The 27,065-nt window shown below is 42.4% G+C and overlaps 1 protein-coding gene across 1 annotated transcript in view; it reads right to left on the reverse strand.

Annotated features, from left to right (window-relative positions):
• The window catches only part of LOC139655555 (tyrosine-protein phosphatase non-receptor type 4-like), a gene marked incomplete at its 3' end in the record, with an annotated part of 51,507 nt that overhangs the window by 23,624 nt on the left and 818 nt on the right, over positions 1–27,065 (reverse strand). The gene's annotated exons all lie outside the window — the stretch shown is intronic.

The following is a 27,065-nucleotide window of genomic DNA, read 5'->3' on the forward strand; positions in this document are numbered from 1 at the left end:
CTGTAGCCTGGTTGACAGCTAGCAGACAACATCCAACCAGGCGTGAAGTTGGTCATATGTCCCTGTGACAACAATATATTCTGACTGTCAACAGAGCTACTACACACACACAGGGAGACATGCATAAACAACACAGGCGGGCCACAAACGCATGCAAGCGCACACAGAGACAGGCACACAGACGCACACACACACACACACACACACACACACACACACACACACTCATGCCAGCCACAGCACTGTCAGCTTGGGAAATGGAGCGAATGGACCAGCAAGATGAGCAGAGAGAAACGGAGAGAAGAAGCCATGCAGAAGGAAGGACGGACGCTCTCTTATCTCTCTCTCACATTGAGGAAGGGCTGTCACATACAGAGATAACACAGTCTGACACACAGACACTCTCTACGGACTCCGACTTGCCTTCCCTTCTTTATACTATCCAACTAAAGACATGGAACTTAAAAACAGAACAATTTGAAGACAGATCAGAGGATTGTCCTGAATCTTCGTAGCAAAAGCAGCGCTCCACAGTGCAACCATTTGGTAACATTTTGTAACATTTTTCCCATCAGTGCCACTGGATATTTTCTGGTTGCACCATACCGTTGCACCAAGTCTATGAGTCTTTGATTCATACTGTTCCCTAAAGAAAAAAATACTAAAGCAATATTTGTGTTTTTTAAAGCTATTATAATGTAGGTGATTTCTGATAAAAGCTAGGCGATTTTAGAAAAGTAGAACTGGTAGCGCTCCGTTCACAACTGCTGCCACTCTGCTCTCGCCTGAAACCCATTGGTCTCTCTCTGTAATCAAGTTCTTCTGAAACCAGATCACACTCATTCAAGCTAGTATTTGCAGGAGTTAAGATTGCAGTAAACACACGTTTTAGCCTACACAACCCAAAACAGAAAATTCCTGAATTAAATGAGTTTCACTTTGACGTGGCTCAAACGATTGTGACCACTTCTTTCTGTTGTTTTGTTCTGTTCCACTTTTAACCACCAAACTAATCTGCTCTTCTATCATTCCATTAGTTTCCATTCTAGCATTTACGTTCTCTTCTGCTCTGCTCTATTTTGTTTCATTCTACTATATTCTGTTCTGCTCTATTCTATTCCATGCTGTCCTATTCCGTTGTACCATTTCCTGTTCTACTCTGCTCTATTCTACTCTAGCATTTTCTGTTCTGTTGTGTTCTAATCTATCCCTTTCTGTTGTGTTCTTTTCACTTTTGCTCTGCTTAGCTGGACAGGACAGCCACGCTCCCCTGAGAGAAGCCTCCGGAAGCACGCTGCCATTATTGCTTCCTGCCGTCAGCAGAGCTTACAAACAGGCAGGAGTGTGTGTGTGTGTGTGTGTGTGTTTCGTGTGTGTATGAATACACGTGTCTGTACATTTGGATGAGTGTGTGTGTGTGTGTGAGGTCTCTTGACCCTAAAGCTTCCCCTCACCAGTGGGCTCCTCTGGCCCTCTCAGCTTATTGAAAACACAGACGGCCTACAGCCTTCCTGTCTGTGCACAAGCATACACACACACACACACACACACACATACACACACGTACACACACATGTACACATTTATAAACACATCTACTGCCACACATAAACATAGACACACACACAAAACATGCACAAACGCTCACACACACTCATCTAACATCAAATAGTGAGAGCATTTGAGACAGTTGAGCTAAACTTTAGTCTGGCAAAACAAAAAAAGAATAATGTCCCATATAGATCCATTGTGTAAGAATACAGCCACACACACACACAAAAACAAAAAAACAGACCACACACACTCAGATACACACACAACACACACACAGAGTGAAATAAAACTTATCCTAACATAACCCACTGAACTTAAATTCTCCCCATATTTCCTATTTATACTAACGTGGACAAAAATCTTCAAAGGGAAAGTTACGTGACAACAGCCGCCTTCTTCTCCCACTGCGAACATGGGCGGACTACTGAACTTCAATTGCCCCATACATTTCTATTTATACCCGAGTTCTTCAAAAGAATTTCGACAGACATGCAACGTATGGGCCTTCTCTTCCTCTGTGTTGCCTTGGAACAATTGAGTTAAGAGGCGAGCAGTTAAGAAGCCCAAAGGAATTGTACATCGCCGCTCCACAGTGTTTCATACAGCAAAAACTAGGCCACAGACAAACAGGTGGTCAATTACAGATGTGAACGTCTGTGTGTGTGTGTGTGTGTGTGTGTGTGTGTGTGTGTGTGTGTGTGTGTGTGTGTGTGTGTGTGTGGGGATTGCTTGTGATTGCTGTGACTTTTCATAATAAATGATTGTAGAAAACCGTAAAGGCCTCATAGATCTCTCTCTCTCTTTCTCTTTGTCTCTTGGGGAGGATTCTGCTTAAGGGACCTAATTGACAAAGAACGCAGAGCTGAATCACCCATCATATCGCACACACATGTACACACACACAGCGCGCGCACACACACATTTCCTGCCAACATACACCAAGGTCGGTGACTATACAGTATGTTACAACTTAGAGGCCAAAATCAAGACGGGAGCGGAAAAATAAAGATCTGCTGCTAATCTGGAAGAAAAAAAAAGGCTTCTCATTCTGGATCTTCCCTCTCTACCTTTTACCTTCACCCAATATTCCCCCCATCCTCCCCCAGAATGCCTGCTCCCACCCTCTTTCCCCCCTTTCTCCCAACCACCTCCATCCCCCAACACATCCCACCCACCCCCTGTGGTATTCTCCTTATCTAGGGCAACAGAACGAACAACCAAAACACCAGGCAGAATGCTATTTTTCTTCTGCAGGGTAGTGTGTGTGTGTGTGTGTGCATGCCTGTGAGGGGGGTTGGGGTGGGGTGTCAGGGAGGTTGTTGCTTAGGGAATGTGGGCAGCGATTGACCTTTGACCTCCTTTAGGGACAGCCGTATGTGCTTGTGTGTGTGGCCCCGGCTGATGGTAAAGCCACACAGTGCTGCTTGTAAACTGGTTACTGCGTCTCTCTCTCTGTCTGTCTCTCTCTCTCTCTCTCTCTCTCTCTGTCTCCTTTTCTGTCTCCCCCCTTTTCTCTCTTTCTCTCTCTCTCTGTCTCTCATAGGCGTATTCACAGGCTTTACTCAAGGGTAGAATAGAATAGAATAGAATAGAATAGAACAGAACAGAACAGAATAGAACATACCAGTACTGAGTCAAATCAAGACTTAAACAATATGATAACACCCTCAATGGAATATGTCTACATGATTACTGGAAAATGAAAGGAGCCAAAATACTTTTTTTTCTCCATCCATTATTCCGTCATACACAGTTAGTTGTTCAGTCATACGCAAACAGGCCTGAAATTTGCATACCCTTACATTACTATAGCAGAGTCATTGCTAATACAACAGCCTTGAGACTAATATACATAACTCAGGCTGATCAACTGATAGATACAGCAAAGAAAGACAGGTCTAAAGATGAAGAACACACAAGTAGATGAATACAAGTGAGCAGACCAGCGGAGAAGAACATGATTATTTGATGTTGATTCCATTTTTGACATGTTCCAATGCATTCTGCTTGGTTTCTCTTGGTCCCATTGTAAGGCAGCATGTACATATAAAGTCAAATACAGTAAAGGTTTTTGCAGGACAACTTGCAATTCCCTGCAGCTCTATACCACCACTGTGAAACCCAAGGAATATGTATCTATCAGCAGATGAATGAAAACCATGAGTCAGCCTGAAGGTACTGAGCAGCCTATGAGAGCCCAGATTGTCCAGAGCAGTTTCTTATCTTTGGTTTTCATTGCCATCAGTCATACAAAAACATGACTTGGGAAACTTTTATTTTTTACCCCTTATTTAAGCAGACTATAGTGGTAGCCATTGTAAAAGTCTCCCCTCTGCAACAGCCGTTATGTCTATCCCAGTCAAGGTGTCGTCGGTCAAGGACTCGCCTGTGATATGACAACTGAAGTGCACTAAAAAAAGTACTTGACCAAACAAATTGCCCAAACTTCTGTGAACAACTGTGCAGCAAACAAGTAAGCAAATATGGGATATTTATGATTACATTCATAGCAGACTTAAAAGGGAGCTTTCTTTTGCACTTGTAGCCCTTTGCTTGAATCTCCGTTCACCCAAAAGGCTTGTATAGGCAAATCAATGAAAAACATAAGTCTCAATGAGACAAGTGTATTGATTATAAGAGACAAATGCCCAGTCCAGTCTCCTGCCTTTGGTCTCAGTTTCTTCACAATTCAGTTATAGAGATTTGCAAACCTCTGCAGACCTTTGCTTGAACTTCGGTGAACCCTTATGGAATAAGCCTCTCCAAGCAGATGAATGAAAAGCCTGAGTCAGCCCGCCTGACTGCATTGATTAGAAAAACCAGACAGTCCAATCCAGTTCTCAGCTGCCTAGAACCCTCTTTTTTATTTTTAACACAATAGGCTCTATTTTCGTGACGCCACATGGTGGATGTTGGGGCTTTGCGCCGCCGAAATGGCAATGGTTTTTTTCTCGGTATTTTGATGACTCGCTATGAACTTGACTGCTTTTAAGTGAGAGGAGAGGTGCAGCAGGGGATGTGTCAGTAATGCTAAAGCAGCGCAGTGCAATATTGGTGTCAAGGATGACGGAGATCTGCGCTTGCATTGTCCGCCTGCACAGACCACATGAAAGGCGCTCAACGTTAAGTGCAGTCTGTTCTATGCCATTTCCGTGGCTTTAGCAAATGATGAGCACATTAACAGATCCCATTGAAAAGCAAACCAATTCTTTTTCTGGATGATATGTTGGCCAATTTGACTATAATAAATATAAATATAAAAATAGAAATCAAGCAGGAAAAAATAAGATACATTTGTTGCTGTGGTGTGAACTATTGTCATCCAACTGAGAACTGTCAGTATGCACTATGACGCACTGAGAACAACATTGAAGGGAATTTCCCAGCAAAACCTTGCACAATTTCAGTGGGGATTGTGGAGGTGGCCATATAGATGTCCTCTATAGATCTCAGGGACTGGCTGGTGGATGCCCCCCTCCTGTAGCCAAACTGTCCCTGCAGTTCACCTACATTGGGCGACAGTTCTCCCAGGACCAGCAACATGTTAACCAAATGTGTTATCTCCTCCCAAGTCAATTTAACATCATCTGCAGCTTATTTAAGGTGCTGTTTATTTGCTGAGGGCGATTCCACACCCACACAAGGACATCAGTTTCCTCTTGGGAGACGCTTTTGTGGCGGATCAATCAATGGCTCTCAATGGCTATTTGATGGAAAATAACCTGAAAAAATTGCATCACTGACACAATGGGACAAGAGACTGTGAATCCAGTTTGTACAAGACCTTGGTAAAAGATACAAATACCAAGAATGAATCTTAACACACCAAGATACTCACGCTGTGCTTGTTACACTGTAAGCCAGAGGGTTTGCCAAGGTTAGGACCTTTATTTAATTCTTTATTGAAGACCGTCATGACTTGCGCATTTCACATAAAGCTTCATCAGGCTTATGAATCAAATTTGATCTAATTTATGCATTTACTTATTTAATTGTCTGTTTATTTGTTTATTTATTTGCTAGGTGAGGGTAAGGAGGGGAATATTTGGTGGGTGAAAGGTTTAAATTATGTATTTTTTTACATTTATATAACTGTATTTAATAAAACAGGAAAACAATAAACAACTGATTACTAACAAGGCAGATCCACTTGATTTCATCTGTGGTTTACAAATATCCAACATCTCTTCCAGCAAACGATAACTTGGTTCACAGACAGCTAAACAATGTCCAGCCGAATGATGCCAGAGTCAATCTAGGTGATCAATCAGTAAGCTAAAGGTTTAAAGAGTTACACACAAAATAGCCTAGATCCCTGGCTTCTTTATTATTGTGGAAATGGGTAACAGGTCCAACATGAGAAGAATACAAGTGTGTTTCACTGTGTCTGTGTCTCAAGGCTACAGACTATTCTTTGTCATTTGGGTCGCAGGCTGGGAAAAGTTAGAGTAGATCATGCACTACAATACAGGGCTGCAAAAGTGATTACTATAAGGCTGCTAGAAGACCCGCCGCCCCATTTCTTTCCTTCTATAGCACCCCACACCCACGGCAAAAAATTGGGTAAATGTTTTTGTGTGTTTGTGCTCCTCCTCCTCCTCCTCTCTCTTTGTCTTTCATTCACTGTTCACTTGGCCTGTCACTCCACTGCAAGACCATTATGCAAATCACAGACATCAGTGCCAGGGAGCAGCCATTCAGTACTTCACATTGCCATTTACACACAAGCGCACGCACACATACAGACACACACACATACACACACACATACACACACATGCAATACCACTCACAAAACCTAAACACCTGTCATAGAGAATGTAAAGACCTGGCGGAGATTTCTACTGAATGAAAGATACAGATAATAGAGGCTGACGCACATTTGCAGCAGTAGAGAAGAGGATAACTCTGTTTCAGCTCAAACTGGAGATTGTCGCTCTCTGCACTCATCTTTTAGACAGATAGAGAGACTGAGATGCATCACACAAGTCCTCTCATCTCACCCAAATCTCCTCTCCATCCCTCCCATAACTACCTCTCCTCCCCTCTTGCTCTATTTATTTGCCCCTGGTCACTCTTTGCCCTCCCCTCTGTTTCCCTATAGCCCTCTACCCTCTTCTACTCTCTTCTCTCCTATCTCCTACTATCTCCTATCCTATCTTCCATCTTCCATCTGCTTTGCTCCTCTCTTGCCATCTCCCCTCTCCTTTTTTCTCCACTATACCTTCCCCCTTACCTCCACTGCTCTTCTCATCTTGCTCTCCTCCTCCTCCCTGTAAGCATCTCCCCTCCTTTCTCTGCCTTTCTTTCCCCACCCCTCTCCTCCCCTGTTGACCTTACTAACCTGTATTTCCGGTGGCTGAGCAGCCAAATGAATGCACAGGGGCTGTGTAATTTCTCCTCCTCTCAAACAGCTTTTAAAGCCCGTCCGTTACAGTCATTCATTTCCGCTTGTACAACACCTTCTGGCTGGAAGCACATAGTTTGAGACAGTGGTTTTCAAACTTATTCCTCTGAGGACTGAAATTTCCAAAATACTGTGGTTATTTTGAATAGTCATCTAACAGAATTTACCCTTTTTTGGCCCCCAACCTACATGCCAACAGCATACTAATCAGCCTAAATTTCTAGAAGGTTCATAAAGTACTTCAAAATTGTCAAATCATAAACCAACAACTACTGTTGAATAATTTGGTGACCAATTTTAATCTTCCTTTGACCCAATTTTGAGTCTCAAAACAGACTTGTAAAAGGCTGTGTTTATATGAGTTGAGTGTAGGCAACTGTTGGGGCTACTCAGCAAAGAAAGAAAGAAAGAAAGAAGAAAAGAAGAAAGAAGAAAGAAAGAAATTTCAAGGCATCCCTATGACTAGATCTGAAACCCTACTGTATTGATTAGTGTTAATGATTGTGATTAATGTATTGTATTGTGTGGTGTGAGTGTGTGTGCGTGTCATCAGGAGGGTCTACACCGTCTGTTCACACTCAGAACTCCCACGAACTCCCATACAGTGAAAAAAAAAATTAAGGGATTACAACTAAAACAGCAAAACTGAATACATAAACAGAGATGGACAGACAGAGAAACAGACAGTGAGAGAGAGAGAGAGAGAGAGAGAGAGAGAGAGAGAGAGAGAGAGAGAGAGAGAGAGAGAGAGAGAGAGAGAGAGAGAGAGAGAGAGAGAGAGAGAGAGAGAACAAGTGGTTACACAATCTACTACTAAACAAGAGGCCCTCTCTTCTCTACAGTAGCATACACACACACACACACTCCAATGCACACAGAGAGAAACAGAAAGATAGAGAGCAGAGAGACAGAAATGCAGGTTTGATTAAAGCAGCACATTCCCCTGATTTTTCCCTTCCTGCTGACGCTGGCACCTTTAAATGTTACCAGGGGTCGTGTTCTGAGCACGCTGCGAATTTCCACCCGCATCCACCTCGACCTTGCACATTCCTGCCCCGCCAGCTGCACCAGCAGGGAGGCCAGGTGTTCTGTGCCAAGCGCACCCCCTGCTGCTAGTGGTTATGCTACTCGGCTAGGTTAGCGGCCTGACAGCTCAGCTGAACGGCTGTGGACTGAGGTCATATTTACACCTGGTATTAATGGTATGTAGATAGACCCATTTAGACCTGGAATTATCCTTATGTAGATAGACTTATTTTGACCTGGAATGATCCCTATACAGTTAGACCTATTTAGACCTGACACTATCCCCATGAAGGACTGGGTATCGTTTAAAACATTTCAGTACTGATAACTAACAAAAAGTTTTTGACCATAATTTTTTATTTATGATTGTATTCATGTTTTTTATTCAGTTCGTTTTCCCAAATGAAAGAAATAACATCTGAACTCTTAAATGTGAAATGGGATTTCATTTTAACATAAGGATGTAATCAAAGCTTGTGACCTGAAATTTTGCGATACAAAAATCTGACGATATGCATATTGGAGCTGAATTTTTTTTTTTGCGATCTAATATCTAAAAAATGACATTGAGAATGGTCTTTTCTCTTTGCACTGTAAAGAGCACAAGGCTAGCCAGTTTTATCTTGGGCCACCACACTTCCCATCAGCCCAGCTGAACTCACTACAGTGAAGACATCTTACAAAACAGACGAAGGAGTAGTTTGATTTTCCTGCCTGTGGCAAGTAGCTACCTAGCGAGCCAATCAGCAGTCACTTTAGGTTTTAGAGCAGGTATGGTGATTGGATGAAAGATGATGTAAGATTAACAATTAAAGTACCAAACTTTGGCATGTAACAGCCCTATCCCTATGTACATAGAGCTCATTTAGACCTGCAATTGGATCTGTGTATGTACCTAGTACCTGGTGTTATCCTTATGTAGACAAAAGATCCATCTGGATGGTATAAATTCCAGGTCAGATAGTGCTCCAACAAGGACTGGAACTAATTTTCCTGAACCACATATACAGAGGTAGTTTAACAATCCAATCCTGACATGCAGGCAGACAGGCTGTCTACCAGAAAGATGGTAAAAGCCAGAATGTTTTAAGCACCATACTCAGAGAGTGTGTGTGTGTGTGTGGTGAACACTTCTAGTAGAAAGATCAATAAGCAGTAAGTGAATCAGCCTCTCTTCATTAGAGGGTGTAAAAGCCCCCTTGACAACACACACAGACAGAAACACTAACCACACCCACACATGTGCATTTGTGATCGTGTGTGTGTGTGAACTGATCTTTACCACATCTATTCTTGCAGCTTATGCATTAGTAGGAAGGGTCTGTGTGTGTCTGTGTGTGTGTGTGTGTGTGTGTGTGTATGTGTGTGTTTGGTGGTGAGGGGGACTCATCTTCTGCCTGGATATGTACAGTAGCCTATGTGATACAACCCCCCCCCCCCCCCCCCCCCCCCCCCCACACACACACACACACACACACAGATATCAACTGGGGCCTACAGATCTGCCTCTGTCCATGTTCATGCAATATTATTTGAAACTAATGCCTGATTTTGACCAATTTAAATGACAAAATCTGGCATTTACACAAACTGCCCTGACTGGCATCTTTCTATCTCAGAAAAAAAATGGGAGAGAGAAGGAGCAACATGTGACAAAGTCATCACAAATACATGATTTACTTTGCTCCTTAATCCCCTGTGCCCCTGGGATGGCCCTGTATTCCTATTCTTAGAAGTTAGAGCTGTACGGGCCTGATACTCAAGCACTAAACCAATCTCAACTCATCTCATCACATCTCAACCCAACTTGCTCATTCCCTGACTCACCTCACCATACTCAAGCCTTTTTTCCAAGAAGCCTCCCATATTCTATTCCGGCTCTTTCCTGAGAAACAGAATTAGGCTAGGGCTGACATTTAAAATGAGAGATACGTGTAGGCAGCGCTGGGCAGCAGAGGAAAGAATACCAGGAAAAGGATTTTATCATCAGCCTAATCCTCGGAGGCGACACAACAGTCATTTTCCTGGAAACACTGCACCTCCTGCTGCAGATGGCAGTTTTACTAAAATGACCATATTATCAATGCCGTACCGAAACCCATCTATCTCCAAAAGGTCACTTGCTCAGGTATTTAAGAGAGACTGATTTATTTGCCCGATTAGCGGCAACACATTTTTGACATTTAACAATGAAACACCAACAAAAAGGAGGATTCAGTCTATAATGAATAGTATTATTTTGTCAAACAAGGACTTTAGTTACTTACTGTCCTTCAAAAGGCAAAATAATTTTTTCTATCAATCATTTTGTAAGTGTAAGTGTCGTGCTTTAAAACAAGTGCATCTCTCATTTTGGAATGAAGGTCTAAAAATTAGTTGTCATTAATTTACCTTCCTGGTTAATAAAAAAAAAAAGCCTAAGACAATAAATAGCACAGAAAAGACCACGATAAAAACAACACGCACAAGCTTAGCAGTGATGTGGCCAACTGCTAAAAATGCTCTGACCCTGAACAGAAGTGTCACCAAGTCTCACAAGTCTCTCTCTCTCACACACACACACACACTCGTAGTGTCACCATGTACTTCTGTCTGAGAGATGAACAGATACAGTAGTTGACATGAAGGTTCAAGCCATTAGATAACATCCGTCAACGGGGGGGAGGGGGGGGGATACAGAGACAGAGACAGAGATAGAGAGAGAGAGAGAGAGAGAGAGAGAGAGAGAGAGAGAGAGAGAGAGAGAGAGAGAGAGAGCGTGTTTTTATCTTCTGCCTATCTTCTGTACCTACACACAAGTTCGCGTTATTTAATTTGCAAGGACTAACCGTTGTCCCTCTCCACAAATTGCCTATAACTGTAAACCCTAATTGTGAGCCAAACCCTGAAATGTGTAACGGCCCCTTTTTAAAGTGAGGACTGACAAATTGTTTCCATCCATGGAACAATAAGGATAGAAGTATAAGAACAAACATTCACACAAAGGTACACACATTATCATAAACAGTATGTGAACATACTCTTTCTTTGTCTCATTCACACACATAGACACATACTGTACATACATGCACGCACACGCACACGCACACACACACACACACACACGCATACACACACATACACACACATACACACACATACACACACACATGACATCTGCTGCTCTAAAACATCTGAAAATTAATTGTCTTGGTGTCTTCAGCACACATGTTCACCTTTGAGAGAATCATTTTCTGCCTTCAGCATGTTTTAAAGTACTGTACCTATAGGGCGTGTGTGTGTGTGTGTGCATGTGCAACTGGGAGAGAGAAAAGGAGAAAAAAAATGTGTTCATGCGTGTGTGTGTGTGTGTGTGTGTGTGTGTGTGTTCGTGGGTGTGTTCAGGCCACGGATGCGACCTAGGCTAATAGAGCCTGCTCCGTTTTGCTGATGAAAGAGATTCTGCTTGATGCATAATTCAGAAAACTCTAAGCTCTGTGTAAGGTTTACACTGTGCCACACCTGGCTCGCTCTCCCTCGCTCTCTCCCTCACTCTCTCTCTCTCTCTCTCTCTCTCCCTCTCCATTTTTGTGATCATCATCTTTTTAGGTCAAAATTACTTTGACAGTAATCTCCTTTTTCTTAAAAACAAAAGATATTCTGCTTCAGGCATAATTCTGAAAACCCTGTTTGATGTAGGGCTGCCACTGTGGAACTCTCTCTCTCTCTTACACACACACAATGTATTTTGTCCACCATGTTTTTTTTTTGTTTTTTATGTCAGAATTACTTGTCTTGTTTTTGACCTTGCAGCTCTGTGGTGCAAGCCCAGAAGCCACAGCAGGTGGAAACTAAAAGGTGTTGCTGACTCTTTTGGGTTGTGAGAAACACTGAAGATTGTGGCAGAGAAAGAGGCTAGAGGTACTGTGTGTGTGACACTATGCTCAGTTTAGCAGAACCACAAAATATTCAAATGCAAAATCAATAAATTTAGATAGCGTCCCAAAGGTGAACTCTGTTTAACTGCACGCCATCCAAGTACAAATTTGTAAATGGCTTGGTTACATAGATTATATGGGTTGTATCACATGAAATCATAAGTGCTGCGTGTGTGTGGGACAAGTGTGGTGTGTGTGTGGGGGGGTCTTGGTACCACTGCATGTATGAAGATGTGGAGAGGAAGAGGTGAAGATGGGTGGAACACATTGTGGTTGGTAAACAGGAAATCGTAGGCCTACCTGACTGACACCACACAGCCTGTACAATGTTTCCACTCTGTAGAAAATTAAGGCTAGCTCCTGGTGAAACACACTGACACAGCAATTTGTACCTATAGTATGCAAGTACTGAGACATTAATGCAGAAATCTGCTTCTGGATTAATCCAATATCAAGCCCACAATTTGCATCGGCAAATACAATGCGTGTTTTTGGATTTAGAGTTTTAGTGTTTTGTGATCATTCTACAAAATATCGTGGTGCGTGCGCAACTTTAAGTGTTAAACTTACAGCCGATGCAAATTGCTCAGTCTTTTTTAGCGAAGTTTGTATTTTTGCTAGCATCACTCTCCCCAGTGCACTGGCAAATCCCTGACACAGCAATTATGGCTTTTTCTCTCAGTGCGCTGGCACAGCTTTGATATAGAAAACTGTGTGACAATAAAATAGTTTAGCAAGCTACAACCCCAACCTGCCTGACTCTGGCCAGAGTATTGTGCTGCATGTTGTATGTTAATGAGGATGAGGATAATAACTGCATGTTGGAAAAAGTAGCTTGCTTAACTCTCACATTAGGCTGCGTAACACAACCCTAACTCTCTGGCCAGTGCCTTGTGCTGCATGCTGATTATGTTGACATTATTTAGTTAGTCAGAGTCCAGGCAAGGCAGAGTAAACAAGGCAGAACATTCCACTAGTATCAATAAAATGATAGTTGAATCAAAAACTATTTTGAAAAAAGATGAATAGCATTGGAAAAAGTACAAATTTCACATCGCATTGGCGGTTTTTCAGTTTTAAGAAAAACATTTTAAGACAATATTTTAATGACATAGTATATTTTTTGCAGTGTACTATTTTCATTTTCTCGGCAGACTGTAGAACTTGAGTGCCATGACAGGAAATTTCACCAAATGTGCATTGCAATATGTTAAATTATGAAAAAGTAATAAAAAACAATTTATAACTTTATTTATTACTTTTAATATCTTCAGTACAGTGAGACAAGTGAGACAATAAAGTTAATCTTAAACCACTAGGAAATAATGAAATTTAAAACTGAAGGTAATATGTTATTTACTAAATATGAACTGTATAGTTACATCAGACTCCCTTTCCCTCCTGGTTCTCAGTGATAAGTACAGTTTGCTAGTTATTAGAGTTGGTGACAGCTGGCCTGACCTGTCCACACAGACCTTCTCTGATGCACTAATCCATGATTGGTTTGAGAACATAATTTATGCATGTACAGTATATACTATTGAAGATTAGCCGGTGTGCCTAAAAACCTGAATTTCTGCACAAACCTGGAAAATCCTCTCTGGACTCTCTTGGACTGACTACATGTGTTTTGCAGCATTAGCTTTGTTAGCAGCATAGGTTACATGTTTGTTGTAGCATTAGCTTGCTAGATGAGACTGACTTCATGTGTTTTGTATCATTAGCCTGTTAGTAGCATAGGCTATAGGTTTGTTGCAGCATTACCTTGCTAGTTTAGAGTGACTATGTGTTTTGTAGCATTAGCTTGTTAGCAGTACAGGTTATATATTTGCGGTAGCGTTATCTTTCTAGCAGAAACGGACTGCATCTGTTGTGTTGTATTAGCCTGTTGGACTAACTCAAACCAGCTTTCACGGACACAGGTTAAAATAGTGCTTGATTTAGCCTGTTCTGGATTAATCAGATTGCTTAAAAGAAGATTAGTGCCACCCCAGGACTAAGTGAGGGCTTAAATGAACCCTCCAAGGGGGCAGGTTCAATGTCAGATTACTGATGCCGGTCAATAGAAATGTAAGAAAATGGGCTATATGGTTGTGATAGCCACTTTAGCTCAAACAGAGACCAAAGACTGTAAATGTACATTGACACAGAATTTAAATTAATCAATTTTCTTTTTTATTATAACTACATTTGAAATACTTTTTCCAGTTTTGGTGCACAATCATTTGAGTTGCTTTAATGTTATGATTTTGAATATGTTGTCTATTATTTGTATTTTCTATTTTTTTGCACTGTAGCTCCCCCATTTTTTTAATCCCACACTTCCACTAAAACAAAAAATACATGCATATTTTGTAAATACATGTGTTTTGACACCTGAGTCTTCTTAGGCCTTGATTATCTGGACTCCACTGTCCAGAAGTTACTAAACCAGTTTGACCCATGTTGATGAAAGCCCCTCAAATGTTCTAGTTTATCGTTTCCAGATAAATGCCTGCTCCTATTTTAATCTAAGGTCTTTCTGTAAGATCATCCTAAATGCTTTTCGTTGTGTTACCTTTGCTTGCATAGACCACAAACATAATGCCATCCCATTCACTACTGCCAGCGTACACTACACAGTTTTTGTAGAATTTTCTGGTGTTGTTGTGGTTGTACTGCAGCTCAATGGATAGAATCACCTGGCCTTTTTGCTCAGCCTGGCCAAAAAAACCCACACAATTGGCCATATATTAGGGTTGGTACGATGCCATCGTCCATCGCCGATGGCCGACAGTCATCGACCACTGAGCCCTCTACATCGCAACATTGTGATTTAAAGCATGTTCGTCTACGTCCACGTTCGTTGTTTGTCTAAAAAATTCTCCCCCCCCAAACAACGATATCATAGTCCATCGGGATGTTTCACTGTGGACATCGTCATATGCCAATTTGGTAGACATCGCCCAACCCTACCATATATCATGATATAAATACCCAAATAAGAGTCATTCTTAAACTGCAACATCTACTGAAACTGATTGGAACAGACCCAGGAGCACACCTGGGACTCAAAACCTAAATTATCCCCATCACTCACATCTTAAAAAAAGTGATACAGGAAGCACTAGAGTAGTTCACTGACAATACCCAGTTGGGGGGGGTTCATGTTTGAGCCACCAGTCCTAAGATATGCACACAGTCACCGTATTGTAAGGTGTTTTGAATAATAGTGTCCAAGAAATGTAATGTAATGTCAGCTTGCTAGTAGCTTCCATGCTGGCGTAGGGGCTGTGAGAGAGCAGGCAGAGCAGCCGTGAGTCAGCCAGAGCCAGCCCCCTGCCTCACGCTGAAATCAGAGAAACCACAAGAATGTAACAGCTTCTGTTATTATCCCTCCCTGCTGCCTCGCTGCCTGACAGCCTGCCCCAGAAAATAGCAGCTAGGCCGCCTCTTTCTCTCTCTCCATCTTTCTCTATCTCACACACACACAGTCTTGTTCTCATGTTCGCTCTCTCTCTCCTCTCGTTCTCCTCTTCTCTCTCTCTCTCACACACATACACACGCTCTAATTCTCTCAGCATATGCCTGTCCATTTCTCTCACTTTCTCTCCCTCTCTTCTCATCCATACACACATACACACCCACACAAGGCTTGACGGTGCAAAAATACATAGACGTCGATTTGTTTTTCCAACTGAGAACTGCAGTAAAACCGAGGTTGTAAGACGCATAGAAACATCTAGACAAATGCATACAGATAGACACAGTAGATGACTGAGAGACAGACACACAGGGAAAATAGGTCAATAGATGGGCAAATTGATAGGTTGATTGACTGACCAAAAGAAACAGCAACTCTTTGCTAGCATGAGAATGAGTTTATTGGGACAAAAAGCTAGCTGGAGGAACGTTCACTCCTATCCTCAGGCTGTAAGCTAAAGGTGAGATATGCAAAGACAGGGCCGGATGTCAACTAAAGAGCACAGGGAAGTGTGTGTATCTGTGTGTGTGTGAGCTGTTCAGAATGGCCAAGATCACATGAGCACACCCCCCCACCCCCCCCACCCCCCCGAGGAAAGCACGCTCATCAGCCTTTGAAACTAGATATCTCCACGTATGTCATCTATCCTTTCCCTCTTGCTCTCTGTGTCTTCTTTCACACACACAGTGACAGGGCTTGACATTTTCACAGCCCCCAGCTACATTCAGCACCCGTCTGTTGACAAAGAGGAAATTATGGAGAGAAAGAGAGAGAGAGAGAGAGAAAGAGAGAGAGAGAGAGAGAGAGAACGCCATATCAAACAACTTTGCCTCCAGAACAAGTTGGTCGTGGTAGGCTGGAATTCAGGGTCTGGACGGATGAGCGGATGGAAGGAAGGAAGGAAGTAAGGAAGGAGAGAAGGATAGAGAGAAAACAAGCCTGACAGTGGGGAATTTGGAAAGGGGAAAGCAGTATTAAAGAAATAGCAGTATTGCAGTCCTGTGTTTTTAGACTGCTCTTTGTATCCTTATTTGAGTTGGACATGGACTCACTGTGCGCTTCCTCCACCCATCTCCAAGCAAAACAAGCAGCGGATAAAAACTGGGTTCCACCATGTAAATTGTTGATGTTCCCGAAATAGCTCTATGTGTCAACTGTCACACAAAAACAGACTGCATGAACGAAAGAGAGAGAGAGAGAGATCTATGAATACTGAGTGTTGATGACTGTGGTAACCAATGCTTAAGTCTCCACAGCCAGTATCTATCCTGCCTTAGTACTACAAAGTTTTGCCAAATGATGGATGAATACAGAATACTAACCTTCTGCTGGGTAGCGACCACCCCCTCTAAACTGTGTCAGGAACAGACTCTTCTTCTGTTCTTTTTATAAATAATAGAACCAAGAATGTGACACATTTAGCTAAAATTGCTCATAGGTGAAAATTTAGGGCAGACTTAGCTCTGAAAGGTAAAACTGAAATATTGGAGGCTGGAAGACACTCAGTGTCACTGTTTTCAGATACAAAGGAGCAGTCAGCAAGTATGTCTTCAACCACAAACTCAACCTGAGGTCAAGAATAATGATTAAACATGGTAGTTCTCATTAAGAATCAGACGCACAACCCATTTTGGTCCTGACCCACTGCTCTTAAGTAACTGTGTCCCTTGGCCTGCTGAGGTATTCAAGGCTCCTGGAACAGCTGTGTCAAAGGCAGACCTGTGGATCTGAGGCCAACACACTCACACACACACGCGCACGCACACACGCACACACACACACACCAAGCTCAGGTTACACAAGCAGCAGGTTGGGTTGAGAAATGGGCAATAGGCCTACAACTTTGTACACAGCACATCACAATACACCTCCAGGCAAGGGTGTGTGATTGTGTGTGTGTGTGTATGTACACGTGCACATGTCCCTATGTGCACGTATGCATTTGAGGGGAGGGCGGGAAAGACGATAGTGAGGGAGAGGGCAAGCCAAAACACGCGCAGGAACACAACTCTAAGTAAAGAGTTAGCTAGACCCACATACCTGAGATGTGTCTGGTGGGGGTTGGGCTGCTGGTGGGGAGAGCTCCTCTCTCTCAGAGGGAAAATGGTCAGACATAATCATATCACTCCAGAGTTTCCCCTATAATAATATAATGATATATATTTCTTGGAGCAGTGGTGGCCAGTAAGTAGTTCTGGATTGGCCTCATCATCCGTCCCCGTTTTGATTCAAGCTTTGGTTCTAGTGCAGTTTGCACCTCTAAAACTGCTCTTACTTAGATACTTGATCGGGATTAAAGCACTAATTCCAAACACTGGCACAATACTTTGTTTTGTTACCCTATCTGGGCTAAATTCTAATCTTATTTTGATATTTCTGTATGTATGTTTGTATGCATTTAGACAGAACAAAGCAGTTAAACTCTTGCTTGCCTTGTTCCCATAATCCCTAAATTCTGTCCCTGAAAGACAGTCAAACAAAATCATATCACTCAAATACTAGAAGTTAACTCAAGTCATTGGTTTACTTTTAAAACAGAGGTCTTTCTTTATGTGAAACTGTTTAAGCTGCCATCTTGACCAGGACTCCCTGGAAGAAGAGATCCTGTATCTCAATGGGACCTTCCTGGCTAAATAAAGGATAAATAAAATAAAATAAAGAGGCCTGGGTGGATAACACAACTAAGCAGAAGGTCAAAACAGAAGGAAATCTGATCAGAGAAATGACTCAATCAGTTTAAATAATCAGTCTGACCGCAGAGAGTCTGTGTCACACTGAAAGATGAGATGCCTTACACATCGCCAGTGACTTACAAGAGTTCAGCAACTGTAGTTCTACATGTTGAGACATGTTGAGACCCATCCCTCCACAGGAATACACTGAAACTAGTTTAGAGGGAAAATGTATTTTTTTAGCTTACATTCATAATTACGTTCATCATTTCGTCATGTATATGGCTTGTTTTCCTTCACAAAAACTTGGCTCAAATAATTTCATTTGATTTGGCCTACTGGTGTAATATGGGAGGATCTAACTGGTGTGACATGTAAAAAAGCGTTAAATTAAACTATTTGATTTGACTCTAAAAGTCATGGTGATGGGAAATTAACAACAGCCATCGGCCAAATTTGTTTGTGGCTGATAAGGTTATCAAATGAACCAGCCAATTTGGCAGGTAACCAACTGTCATTTGGAAGTGTTATTCTCTTGTAATATTGAAACTGGTTGGTAAAATGTTTGAGGAATTGCAAAATTTTGAGATTTAGCAGCCACTGTGACATGTCCACCAAAAAAGTTTGTTTACTTCCCTGGCTACGGATGATAAGAGATTCTGTGTCAACCTCAAATCCACGACCTAAGCAAAACTGAGCTCTTATAGCACATTTTTTGCTCAGGTTTGCCATGGAGTCTTACTCAACAATCACCCTGAGAAAGCACCACAACAAATCAGCCACAAACAAACATCATGTGACCAAGATAAAATAACAAAAAATCAAGGGGTTATGTGTCTGTTGTTGCCATTCAAGATCCAATTGAAACCATATTCATGTGCATCTTATCCTATTAAAAACACTGTCAGTACCCGTGTTTTTAGAGCATCAAGCATCTAATATAGGCCAAGGCAACACAGCACAAACATCTAGGGCTTACACTTGCGAGGACTGGCCTTGTTTCCCTGTCCATCCTTTTACCTATTCCCTCCATCCATTCATGTACCCACCCACACAGCTACCGCCCACCCCCCTTCTTCCTTCTATTCACCAACCTGCCCACTCATTTTCTCTCCCTCCCTCCATTCATCTGTTCACCATCCCTCCATTTTATACCCAGTGATCACCAATGATCATGTTAATCCTTTAATGTCCTTACCTGTTGTGCTGTCCTAATCCGACCTCTGCATGGCCAGCTAGCTCTATCTCACTGCCCCCAGCTGTAATCTAGCTAGCTTTATCTCCTGGCTCTGTTGCCATAATCTAGCTCTGCGTTTTTCAAAAACCGGGTTAGAATGCACAGGTGGGTTAAAGGGGTTGATATGGGGCGCAAAATTAGTCAACAGATATCTAAAGCCACTGGTTATGTTGCCAAAGCCTCTCAAAGCAATGTGGGGCAGACTGTAACATACTACAGGTTAGTGGGCTGGTGGCATAAAAACATCACTTTTTCTTGATATGCTCAAATTATTTTTGGGTGAGAAAACATTTTGTCGATGTAGGTCCCAAGGAAGAATGTCTAAAAGCTGCTGACCTAGCCAACTCTTTCTCTTTGGTCTTTCCTTTCTTTAAAAAAAAAAAAATTAAATGTGGCCAGTAAAACAACAAAAGCAGCTGGTAAATTTTGTAATCCTACAGCCACTGTGGCTGGTGGGCGAAAAGTAGGTTACGCTTCTAGCACTTTCAACACCACTGGTGAATAGGAAAAGTGGTTTCTTCCTTCTTTATTTCCATAAAATAAAAAGGGATGAATCTCATAACTTCTTTTATAAGATAGTATGCCATCCCCCCTTCATTTCACTTAAAACTGTCCCTTCTTCATTGTTTACTGCCCCCAGAGAGAAAGCTGATAAAGAGAGCTGTAATCTAGCCAGCTCCATCTCACTGCCCCTGCTGGGAAACACAGAGGGCTGTAATCTTATAATCTGGTCTGGCCTGATGTGAGGACGTGACAGCCACAGTGACCTAATCTCAACATCTCACAGCTGGAGAGATCACTTTTGCTGAGACCCCTTAAAATGCCCCCAAACATATCATTTCTACCAGCTCTTCAAATTTCATGATTTTGCTTTTCCTGGATTTGGGTTTCCTCATTTTAGAAAGTACCACTCAAATTGTATTTTAGAGCATAAAATTCTTTACAAGTTGTACCAAGAATTTACAACCAGTCAAACTTTACTAGCACTTGGCTTTGGGGTGATTAGGCCCAGAAAAACTCAAGGATCAGCATTTTGGCTAGTAGTTCCGAGGAGGAAAAGCAAAATGTTTAGGCTAATTTTCAGATGATGCACTCTGTCTACAAGGGGAAGATGGTGTGATTTCAACCAAAACGATGACTGAGGTCATCAAGAAGTTCAGAATTTCACTGTTCTCTGACTCCTTATCTGACTCTTACCTGTGTCACACACACACACACACACACACACACACACACACACACACACACACACACACACACACACACACACACACACACACACACACACACATACACACACACACACACATACACACACACACACACACACACACACACCTCTTCCACAGACTGAATCAAGAATTTCATCTGAATTCTATCAGTTTCCATTCAGGAACTATGTACTAGTCAGTCAGCCATGAGCTAATCCTGTCTTTACAAAACCCCATTATTACTGTAAGCAGGGGTGAGTGTGTATATGTGTGCGTCTACGTGTGTGTGTGTGTGTGTGTGTGTGTGTGTGTGTGTGTGTGTGTGTGTGTGTGTGTGTGTGTGTGTGTGTGTGTGTGCATTTATCATTATGTATGTGTGTGTGCATGTATAGTATGTGCGTGTGCATTTGTGTGCGTCTGTTTATCCACCTCTATGGATAAACCTCTTTTATGTGTGTCCAACTGTTTAGGCCTAATCATAGTTTTAGCAACCTAGGGCTGTGAGCAGCAAGGGGTGGGGGGTGGTGGGTGGGGGTGAGCCTGTCCCTGGCTCCTCTCCCTCTCTCTGGCTGGCTAACACGCTGTTTCAGCTAATCAAACCATTACGACTGCCCACTAACCGAGAACACCATTACCATAATATGCAATTTCATCTGATTAGTTATGCATGGTCCACATCCGCCAACACTGGACAGATACAGAGAGAAAGAGAGGGAGAGAGAGAGAGAGAGAGAGAGAGAGAGAGAGAGAGAGAGAGAGAGAGAGGGAGAGAGAGAAGGGAGGGGAGGGATGAGGTGACCCTGATCTGACAATATTGCATCTAAAAAAAAATCTAAAAATGGAACAAAGGCATTCAGCCAGATTTTTTGGAACAAGAGCTACAACTACTACTAACCCCCCATTTCATAAGAAGCTACTACTGAGAGAGTGAATTATTTCTCTGATATTTCTCTTCTTTATGTCAGTGATTCTCAACCTTTTTCATATCAAGGACCCTAATTTAGTCCACATTAGAGCCACAGATTGATTTGATGAGATTTTGTCTCTCGGACCCAAATCTGAGAATATTTTTATTGTTAGATATGATTTTGTCCAGAATTCCATGACCATCTGTATTGTAGGTAGAGAGATAACAGAGAAACTATGATCAAAATAGTAATTTCTTCCTCAAGTTTAACAATTCATCAATTTGCTGGGGACCCCCTGGAACCCACTCAAGGACCCCTGGTGGTCCCCCGGACCCCACGTTGAGAACCACTGCTTTATGTCACATAAATGGCCCGTAATCACAGGATTAGGCGTCATATTCTTATATAGACATAAAAAATTGTAGGCAGATAATGATAATGACAATGATTAGCCTACTTTTAGTCTAATCTTAAAACTTCAAAACCTTTGAAACTAATGTAAACACCTGAGTCTTCTCCTTCCCTTCATGAGTGATAATCAGACAGTGTGAGGCCCAAAATCCTGACAGATGGATTAACATGATACAATTATTCTTTTGATACCAATCCAAACTAATGTGTCATTTTTCATTTCGGAAGTCTACATCCGTCAAGGCACCTTCATTCTGGCATTCTGTGGGCGTGGTAGCTAACGCAGAGAGTAAACACAGCTGTGTTTGGGGCTTTGGAGAAGATTTTCGCTAAAAAGTTGTGCCATATCCGCCCCAGCGACAGACCACTAACTAGCTGCCTGTCTGAGAGCTAGCTGGCTGGGTAGCTGTGTGAATGGATGGCTGTTTGGCTGGCTCGGTTAAGGACTGCCAGGCAGACAGACTGCAGAGAGTGCTATACCAGCCTGAGCCATGTTGGGCAAGGTTGTATTATGGGGGATATTTTGCTGCCCATTTCTAGAACTAAGAATTATTTGCAGCAATGAAGAAAAAACACCCTGTAGAACATCACCATGGTGAGATGCACAACATTCTAAAAATCAGCAGGCACAGAACCACTAACTTACTTAACAACAGTGGAGTTGGAGTGCAGCCACTGTAAACTGTAATGGCCGAACTCTGTCTATCAATGGCTCTGCTTGCAGCACTTCCCAACTGCAAACCGGACTGTGAGCGTTCCAAAGGGTTATAATGGAATGGGCAGGCAGCTGGTCCTCTTGGTTAAACATGAACAGTCTGCTCTTTGATAGGGCTGTCACTGACAGTCAGTAGATGGCATGGGGAGCCTGGTCTCAGTCAAATGAAATGGAGGATCCTGGGAGGGATCTTAAAGGGAAATACCACTCAATTTAAGAATGCACGTGTTAAGATCTTCTCTGATCTTGGACACTGCAGTCTTGGTTTGAAACATGAACACGTAGGCCTATCTTTCAAAGCTAGAATCCTAAGAACCAAGTCTCTTATTTGTGAATGGCATGGACGTATACAGCTTGGTAATGTGAAGCTGACTTTATGTACTCACAGAGGGTTAGGCCTATGCTAAAATATGGTGATAGTAGTGAACTAACAGCCCTTGCACTTCTGGCTATGAAACCAAGCCTAAACATGTAAGCTATGGAAATACTGGCATCTTTGAAGCCTAATAATGTGTCTTGTCTGCAACACCCAAGCAGTGGTCTTCTTACCAAGACTCTCAATTGACACCAATACTAAGCTGTCAGCACTACTGAGCACCATGCTGAGTGGAAGGGTGTGCCTTCCAAACGTTGAGACAAACCAGACACGAGCTGTCAGAGACAGATAGAGGGAAAGGGGAAAACTAAGATAGAGAAAGAAAAGAAAGAAAGAAGCTTGGCCTTACAACAACTAAGGCACCGGGTGCATAAAGACGGCAGACTGACATAATTAATAGAAAGCACAGAACCCACAACATTAAGCCCAAAAAAACACATTAAATACAAAATTACAGTGTTTATGGTCTATTGGGACTCGAGAAGACCTGTTCAAAGCCCACTAGGGTAGAAATGTCATCTTGTTGTATCAAATAGAAGGGGGCACAGCGCTGCAAGGTCTCCACATTCTCTTACATTCTGTCCTCCCAGCCCATCCCACAGTGCATACACATCCAGCACTTCAAACCAGCAAGAGAAATTGTTGACCTTTGGCCGCTCTATGGGCTGGTTTATGATGTTTAACCAGGAGGCTGCCATCTTTACGCATTTTGTCTACTGGCACCAACTCAACCTGTGGAGAAATACCTGCAAACATGGCAATTGGTAATGAGAGGCCTAAGAAAGTTAAGCTGGACATAAATTTGCACCTCATGGCTTACCACATCAACACTAATGAAATAGCCTAATGCTTGCACCCATCAACTAACACATTAAGGTTATGGTGCTGGCAGCACAGCAAAATTATCACAATGCCTTTGGAATAAATTATGGCACTATTCCTTCCTAAATACTTCTGCCCTGATGGCAGCAGCAGAATATCATCTAGGGGTGGATAAACACTAACAGATTTCCTGCAGATTTTTGTCCCAAGTGGGCATAAAATTGGCATCCTAGCCAAAATCGTCCAACGCACTGGAAGAAAAACTGAGAAGAACTATAATGTGAAGGATTTAACCATGAACTTTTACATTTGTGTGTGTTTCAATTGAGGCTAGGCTAAATCTCGTCAAAATATTGTGGTATAAGTCCAAGATAACAGAGTGAGAGTAGATAAGAGGATATTCCTCACAAAACTCTCTAAGAAGGGGCCTAAACACCAAGACATACTGGCAACATTTTGAAGCAATGTGGATTGGCAATTTCACCACCAATTATGATGATATATTCTTGATATTTGTTACTTAGAGCACATTGTGTTATTCAAATTTTTTGCCCTAGTTGCCCATGCCTGTCTTTCTACAGGCAATGTTGACCATCTCTATTTCCTCAAAATGTTGTGCATATATTACAGACCTGTCACAAACCTGCAGGCTACGCCCCAAGACTGGGAATGATTTGAGGTGAGGTGAAGGGAAATGGCACAAATGATTAGCTATTTGGATACTATTAACTATTAAAATACCTAGTTAACTTAGAATTGTTGGAAATAAATGTTAGGGTGAATTACAACTTGCCTCCGCACCATCTCCAGTGTTACATTTGAACACATCGCCCAGGGATCCAATGATATTACCTAACTCCCATCCTGCTCCCCGGGGATCACCCTGCCCTGCGCTAGCAGGTGCAGTTTATCCCCATTACCCCTGCCACACCTGTGTCCTCTCTTCCTCTCTCTCTTTCTCTGTCCATTTCTCTCCCTCTCCATCCTCTCTTTTCACTCTTTCTCTCTCCCTCTCTCTCACACACACACTTCAGTTTTACACCATAGGGAAGGCAGGTTCAGGTGTGTTGCCCAGTAAAGCAGAGCCCTTGCCACAGGCCAGTTATTCTGTACCAGCTGAGTCTTTCCCCTCACTAAAGCCCAGGACTTCATAAGGTTTAGCAGGGCAAAGGCAAAGAAATTTAAATCCTAATACAGGATTCTCTTCCGCACATTATTTATGAGCATATAATTTACAGACAAAAGAGAAATGGGGCTTACAGGTAGCGCTGCAGATGAAAAGTAATAATTGCTGCTCCACAGCACAGCCTCCAGTCCTGTGTTTCAGCTATCTGTAGTGGGATTCCTTTTTTAGGAAAGATTGTGCCTTTAAGATATCCTGAACACCTGACTCTCCTACCTTCCTTCTGGCTAAGCGGGCTAAAACTTGCTCAAAATCCACTCTTTGGGCATTTAGTTGGTATGATCAGCAGGAAGGAGCATTTTGGGAGGGCAGGAATGATGGATTCAAGACTTTTTAAGAGCACATAACAACCAAGGAGCAAATGTGAGGATACTGGGACCTATCAAGAACACCTGAGCAAGGAAAATGGCACTCTAAAAGCTAAAATTTTAATACCTTCAGTAACGAGAAGATATCCTAATGCCTTAAGCAAGGGAAAGATAGCTAGATTTCACAGTTACATCGAGGTGGGCGGAAAAAGACACAGGTGGGACACCTAAGAGTTTATTGATCCTTGGTAACCATTCATCTGGCAGAATAGAAGGGGATGGCATCATGTAGAAGATCTACTACTTTGAAATCTACTGTGTAGGCTTTACTCACCGTAAAGAACAAGAAAGAAATTGCTGACAACAGCAAGTTCAGCTCAGTTTGACCAACGTCTTAAGGATGTATCTCACTGTAAATAACTGCACAATGATGTTCTAGTTTTGAAATCTTGCTGCTACCTGCATTTGAGAGACAGACCTACAAGCTAACAAGCCTGTGGCAAGTGATTTCCAGATGAGTTGAGTGCAAAATAATCCTTACTTCCCTAAATTTAGCATATCTGATGGATATCAACATCCTAGGACTGTATAGTTCAGCCCCAGTAATCATCATCAGCTTCAAACAGGGAAAACATATTTATGTAAAGAACCCCCAAATATGTGATAAGATTTTGTATTGGGGACACCCATCCGAGACGGGATCCGCATATGGTTTTCTACAGAAATGGACAACTGTCCATACTGTAGGTTGGGAGATAACAGTGGGGGAGCATGGAACTCTGGATAAGAACAGTCATCAGAGCAGCATTCCTTTACTTGTCCTATCTTATAAGTGACATTATACAATTTCTCATCTTGTAGGGAGACCCCCCTGGAACCCCTTCAAGGACCCCTGGGGATCCCCGGGCCACACTTTGGGAACTGCAAGCTCCCACAGCACACTTGGAAATCCGAATCCAGCAACTGGCATTCTCAGAATTTGAATTCAATCCCTTCCTTCCCTGCACTGAGATCCCAGAATTAGAACGGATTCTGATTCTAATTCTAATGCCATGACTCCTCTGTTCGCTTGCACGAGAGCGAGAGAGAGAGAGAGAGAGAGAGAAAGAGAGAGAGAGAGAGAGGCAAGACAAACATGGGAGAGCAGCGTCCATATGATCTCAGCAGCAGCAGCAGCAGCAGCCGACTGGCAAGCAGCAAGGAACCGACTGCGACCCAAAAGATGTGGCACGGATGGTGGAGGATTACGTCATCGAGAAAAAAAGAGGACGCTTCATCACAGCTATCCTCACATCCATTCCAAACCATGTAGTTAACTGTTTTTGACCAGCAGACCTGAGCTAATTCGGATCATTTATTCCCCTGAAATGAAACAATTAATGATGCATGCTGCTAAAATAGAGTCGCAATAGTTGCAGTAAGAAGATTATCCCTAGGCCCTCTAGTGTGACATTTCTAGAATGTGACATGTACATCTGAACATTTGCATCAAACAGTGCTTCAGTAATACGCGGTGAATGATAAACCCACATCATTTTCTTGAAGAATGGGTATTTGCAAGATCTATTTACAGCCGAGAGCTTGCTATGGGAAAGCCATTAGCGCAGTCAAACAAGGCAGACTTGCACTGCAAAACGCCTGGAATGTGGCAACGCGAATCACTCTCGTTATTGACTATTGCATATGATAAAAGCAATCTCATCTTCAAAGCGACATCCTTAAAATAACGCTGCATTGTTTTAAACCACCAAACTGAACGCCTACTACACTGTAACATTGTTGCAGGACTTAGTATATTATGAATGGAGCTGGGTACGGGCTATTTAACTGGCTAAATCGACTCCAGGAATGCTAA

Source organism: Centroberyx affinis, unplaced genomic scaffold, assembly GCF_046629955.1.
Source record: "Centroberyx affinis isolate AG114_WGS23_722 - 3 ecotype Tasmania unplaced genomic scaffold, CSIRO-AGI_Caff_v1 ptg002305l_1, whole genome shotgun sequence".
NCBI lineage: Eukaryota > Metazoa > Chordata > Actinopteri > Beryciformes > Berycidae > Centroberyx > Centroberyx affinis.